Source organism: Ochlerotatus camptorhynchus, unplaced genomic scaffold (assembly GCF_037179485.1).
Source record: "Ochlerotatus camptorhynchus isolate MF236.1 unplaced genomic scaffold, CSIRO-AGI_Acam_v1.1 ptg000094l, whole genome shotgun sequence".
Taxonomy (NCBI): Eukaryota; Metazoa; Arthropoda; class Insecta; order Diptera; family Culicidae; genus Ochlerotatus; species Ochlerotatus camptorhynchus.
Window position 1 is genome coordinate 4,341,678 of NW_027040584.1, and position 6,000 is coordinate 4,347,677.

Below are 6,000 nucleotides of genomic sequence, written 5' to 3' on the forward strand. Positions count from 1 at the left end.
GGGTAACTAAGTCAGTAGCATGAGACCCCTGTGTCGCAGGGCCGGCATGTTACTGGGTATTCGGAGGGGCTACGCGGACACGGTATGAAAACACAGAAACTTTCACATTTTCTAAAACATTTATTGCCCTTTTCTGTGGTGTGTGGGTGTGGGTTTTACATATATGTGGCGGGTGTGCGAGGGATTAAAATTGGCACTATACTCTGGCGTTGGCTCACACGGCTGCTCCTGCACTACCGTGTAGTCGGAAACTTGCGGCGCGGGCTGCAAACAGCGTTTCGTTGCTGAATTGGGAGAATGGCGGATCTGGTGGCGTTCATCAGCCACATACGGCTCAGCAGGCGTTGCTGGCTCGTTTGGCTGGCAGGTGTCTTCCGTCGTTGACGACATCACACAGTGCACACTGGGGACAAAATCGAAACAATGTGTTAAAATTCAATAACTTCGGTGCTCGCTGGAACAAGAGACTAAAAAATAGTCATTCTTATAGAAAAAAAGTCTCAGGAATCGATAGGGCACGATAGGGTAAGTTGGGGTTTTTCACAGTTTTGTCCTAAAATCTCCTATTTTGTATGATTTGAATGCTGTATCTCAAGATACCGTTGATATAGACGGATGATTTCTTGGGCAAAGTTGATCAGGAGGTCAAGGACTGTTGGATGATGGACAGAGCAATTCGGAATTCCTCCGCTAGGTGGTGCTAGTGAGCATTCGAAGTGAATATGTATCTCAAGATCCTGACTATTTAGACGGATGATTTCTTCGGCAAAGTTGATCAGGGGGTCAAGGATTGTTGGATGATGGACAGAACAATTCTGAATTCCTCCGCTAGGTGGCACTAGTGAGCATTCCAAGTGAATATGTTTGCGCTGCTGTATCTCAAGATCCTGACTATTTAGACGGATGATTTCTTCGGTAAAGTTGATCAGGAGGTCAAGGATTGTTGGATGATGGACAGAACAATTCAGAATTTCTCCGTTAGGTGGCGCTAGTGATTATTGAAAGTGAATTTATTAGTGCTGCTGTATCTCAAGATCCTGACTATTTATACGGATGATTTCTTCGGCAAAGTTGATCAGGAGGTCAAGGACTGTTGGATGATGGACATAACAATTCGGAATTCCTCCGCCACCTTCGCGCGTTCTGGCAAGTTTACTGCAACTTGCCCACACGAAACAAATGGTGCGTAAACGTACCAATTATTCAGCAGCGGGCCCTTCAAAGAAGGTGCTAATCAAGCCCAACGCTTCGCAGGATGACGCCGGAAAACGGGTACTGCAAGCCAACCAGTATGGAGTACTCCCGGAAGAAAATGGTGATGGTGACACCGTTCCCATTGCAAGAAAAGAGCGGATTCCCCCGCTTTTCACGCCGGAGAAGGATGTTGCCAAGCTGCGTGCCGAACTGGCAAAACACAAGCTGCTGCCTCGCTTCAAGCTTTGCAGCATCGGCACCAAAATCATGTGCTCCAGCCTGGAGGAGTACAATCAAACAGGATGTTTCCTAAAGGAAAACAACGTTGACTTCTTCACGCACGATCTGCCATCGAGCAAGCCACTGAAGCTGGTATTGCGTGGATTACCGTCGTTCGAGGCGGCTGTGGTTAAATCCGAGCTGGAGCGGCTTGGGCTCAAACCTGAGGCGGTGTTCCCAATAAACCAGCGTTCCAACCACAACACCAGCTTCCGTGACCAGTTGTTCCTGGTGCACTTCACGAAGGGATCCACCAGTCTAGCGGCTCTGAGATCCAAAATCCGGGACCTGTTTCAGGTCATCATCAGTTGGGAACATTACAAATCCCAACATCGTGATGTTACGCAGTGTATGAACTGCCTCTCCTACGGCCATGGCACCAAAAACTGCATTATGAAGACTATCTGCGGCAAGTGTGCTGGAACTCACTCGACTGCGTCCTGTGAGCAAGATGATGACATCGAGCCAACGTGTGTCAACTGCGGTGGCAACCACCAAGCCTCCAATCGCGGATGTCCCAAGCGAGGGGAGTTCATCAATATCCGTCGGAAGGCTACGATCAATAATCAGCCCGGTCGCCTCCGTAATCATCGTTCGCCTCCTGCACGCACGGAAGTCCAGTACCCAGCTCTCCAGCCCCGTCGACATGTTCCGAACTTAGAACCACTTCCGCTCAACAACCAACAAGTCAAGCATGTGAGTATTCCTAACAATCGAACAGTCCAGCATCGTCTCGCTGCTGCTGCTGCCCAGCCAATGCCAGGTCCCTCCACCGCCCCTGGTTTATCATACGCTGGTGTTGTCTCAGGTGAGCCTGTCGACGATTCTCCGTTCACCTCGGAGGAACTTGCGACGCTCGTGGCCGAGGTCATCATCATCTTGCGCACCTGCAAGACTCGATCTGAACAGCTTCATGCTGCCCTGTCCCTTGTCACTAAGTATGGACCGTGAAGCCATCAAGATCGTAAATTGGAACGCTTGCTCCTTGAAGAGCAAAAACATCGAGTTTGTTGAGTTTCTCAATGAACGAAACATCGACATTGCCATCATAACTGAAACCCACCTGAAGCCTGAAACAAACGTCTACCTTCCCGATTTCCGGCTCGTGAGGCTAGATCGAACCAACTCTGGAGGAGGAGGAGTGGCTATTGCACTAAGGAGAAACATCTGCTGTCGACTGATGCCCAGCTTTCAGCTGAAGATCATCGAAGCCGTAGGGGTGGAAGTTTCTACTCCTATCGGCCCCATAACCATCGTCGCGGCTTACTGCCCCAAACAAGTCAACATAAGGGACGGATCGTCAGCAGATCTGCGACGAGATATTATCAAGCTAACACGACGACGGGAAAACTTTATCATCGCTGGCGACCTGAACGCCAAACATCAAGCTTGGGGCAACAATCGGCGCAATCAAAACGGCACCATCCTTAACAACGACCTGCAGGAAGCGCAGTACAACATCTTGAGTCCGGAAACTCCCACCCGGTTGAGTCGGTCCGGTGTTCACGCTACCATCGATATCTTCATCAGCAACATGGGCCACAACATCGCTCAACCTATCACCTATCAGGAACTCAGCTCGGGCCACTACCCGGTGGTGACTGAGGTGGGATCCTCCGTAAATCGATTTGAAGCTTTCCGGCGCAACTATCATCGTGTTGACTGGGGTCAGTTCCAACATTGCGTCGACACCGCTGTAGACTACGATGTCCAACCGGAATCGTCCGAAAATGTTGACCGGTGTCTGCGCTCCATCGATCAAGAAATTTCCCGGGCCAGGGAGCTACATGTGCCAGTATCCAGACAGGTGAGTAATACTCTGAACCTTGACAGGCCTACTAAAGACCTCATTAGACTCCGCAACATGATTCGTAGGCAGTACCAGCGTACTGGGCTGCCTAACCTGAAGACCAATTACACGTTTGAACAAAATCATCCAAGCCAGGATGGTGGATCTCAGAAATATCGATTTTGCAAACAAGATTCGCTCTCTCCCAGATTGTGCTAAGCCATTCTGGAAAATGGCAAAGATTTTGAAAAATAAGCCGAGGCCCATTCCTCCCCTCTTCTCTCCTAACCAAAATTCGGACCCATCTTTACTAATAACCCCATTTGAAAAGGCCAATGCTCTTGGACAACACTTTGAAAATTCACATAACCTTGGCCACGCCATGGTGAGTCCCCACGAGCCTGCAGTATTACAGGCAATGGCTAGTGTCGCTGCCACCCCCGTAGTTGTCCCTGACGAAAGTAGAATATCGGCTGATGAGGTGATAGCAGCGATTAAATCAACAAAGAACATGAAGGCCGCTGGTGTCGATGGAGTGGTCAACCTCGAGCTGAAAAACTTGAGTGTTGACTTCTTCAAGCACCTTGCAGTGGTCTTCAACAAGTGTTTAATGCTTGGCTACTTCCCTGCATGCTGGAAGTTAGCCAAAGTTATTCCAATTCACAAACCTGGCAAAGACCCTACCAGTGCCAAAAGCTATCGCCCCATCAGCCTCTTGTCCTCCATCTCGAAGCTATTCGAAAAATTGATACTCAGCCGTCTGCTGGTGTTTTCAAATGATAATAACATCTTTCTCAAAGAGCAATTCGGGTTTAGGAAAGGCCACTCTACCATCCACCAACTCGCACGGGTTACTAACATCATCAAGCGGAACAAGTCCGTTTCCAATACATCTGCCATGGCATTGTTGGACGTCGAGAAGGCGTTCAACAATGTCTGGCATGATGGCCTTGTTTACAATCTGCATCGATACAACTTTACGATCTACCTCGTGAAGATCATCAAAAACTACTTGTCGGGCAGATCATTCCAGGTCTACTTGAACAATGTCCCCACTGATACGTTCAACGTTGATGCAGGGGTCCCTCAGGGTAGCCTGCTTGGGCCTATCCTATTCAACATTTTCACGTCAGACATTCCTCCCCTGCCGGGTGGTGGTATCCTGTCAATGTTCGCAGATGACACCTCCATCATCTATAAGGGTCGAGTGATCCGTGCTCTGGCGAGTAAACTACAATCAGGCCTGGATGTTTTGTCCGACTATTTTAAGAGCTGGAAGATTTGTATCAATGCAGCTAAAACACAAACCATTCTGTTTCCACATTCGTATTCACCTCGGCTTGTTCCGCCTGCTAACGTCAAGATCCATATTTTTTTTTTTTTTCCTCTGTTCGGGACATAACACCACTGCGACCAGTAAATTGATCTATTGTAGTATATCCCGTGTCCTTAGTTTAGTGCATGTCGTTTTACTCCATCACTATTGAGAAATGATGAAGTATGCGGTTTTGATACAGTTGTCATTCTTGCCTTCATCGCACGGAATCGATTCTAACTGAAAGGTTCCGCTATTTATACCCTTCGGAGTGTTGAAACACCCTCCAAAGGCGCGCCCCTTTGTCAGTCAAAATTGGATTCCTTAACAACAAAAACAAGCTATGAAACCGATAATGACCATGCATCAGAACCCTAGTCTTAACCACTTCAAACTAGGGAACAACGAATAGAAGATTAGAAATCACATACATAGGCGAATACTAACTAACTCATTTTTTCCTTGTTTCAAGATCATCCTCGGTCCAGGCAACCCGAGGACTTATCACTATCAACAAGGCATAAAAAGTAACAAGGACTAAGATATGTTCCTTTGATTACTGAAAAAAAAACCTGCTCCCCTAGTTTGAAGAAGTCAGGACTAGGAATCGGTGGTAGATCTTCCCGTAACGTACCACGAAAAGGTGATCTACCCACGTTACGGGGCAAGATCCATCTTGATAGCACTCCCATTGAATGGTCGAGTGAAGTAGTCTACCTTGGTCTCACCCTCGATAGCAAATTGCTATTCCGATCCCATGTGGACAAGACATCCACCAAGTGTAACATCTTGATCAGGTCGCTCTACCCTCTGATAAACAGGAAGTCCACCCTGTCCCTCAAAAACAAGCTTGCTGTCCACAAGCAAATCATTCTGCCGGCTATTGAGTATGGTATGCCAATCTGGGAGAGTTGTGCTAAGTGCCACCACTTAAAGCTTCAGAGGATCCAAAACAAGATCCTCAGAATGATCCTTAACAGTCCACCGCGAACTCGTAATTCTGAGATTCACCACCTGGCCGGTCTTCAAACACTCGAGGAGCGAAAGACTTCCACGCTGGAATGGTTCAGAGTCGCCTGTCTGGGATCAAACCACCAGATCATTCGTGATTTGGCAACCTAGTTTAAGTAGTTAGGTGCTCAAGTAGGTAGGTTATCAAATTTTTAAATTCAAACCAAAACAATCCCACAAAGGGTATCCTGTAAATTAGCGCTAAACGCAATCATCACATTAGAATAACCAATTAACTAGAACAAAGATGAAGAGCCAAAGGCTAACCAATTGAAATGTTAAATCAAATGTTGAAACATAAAACCCAGAAAATAAACGTAAATTTTACTACTACTAGCCTCAACTCATTTTCGCTTCGGACGCCGTGGTGAGCAGACAGCAGAAGCAGCAAAAGCAGTCGTCTGGCTCGCCG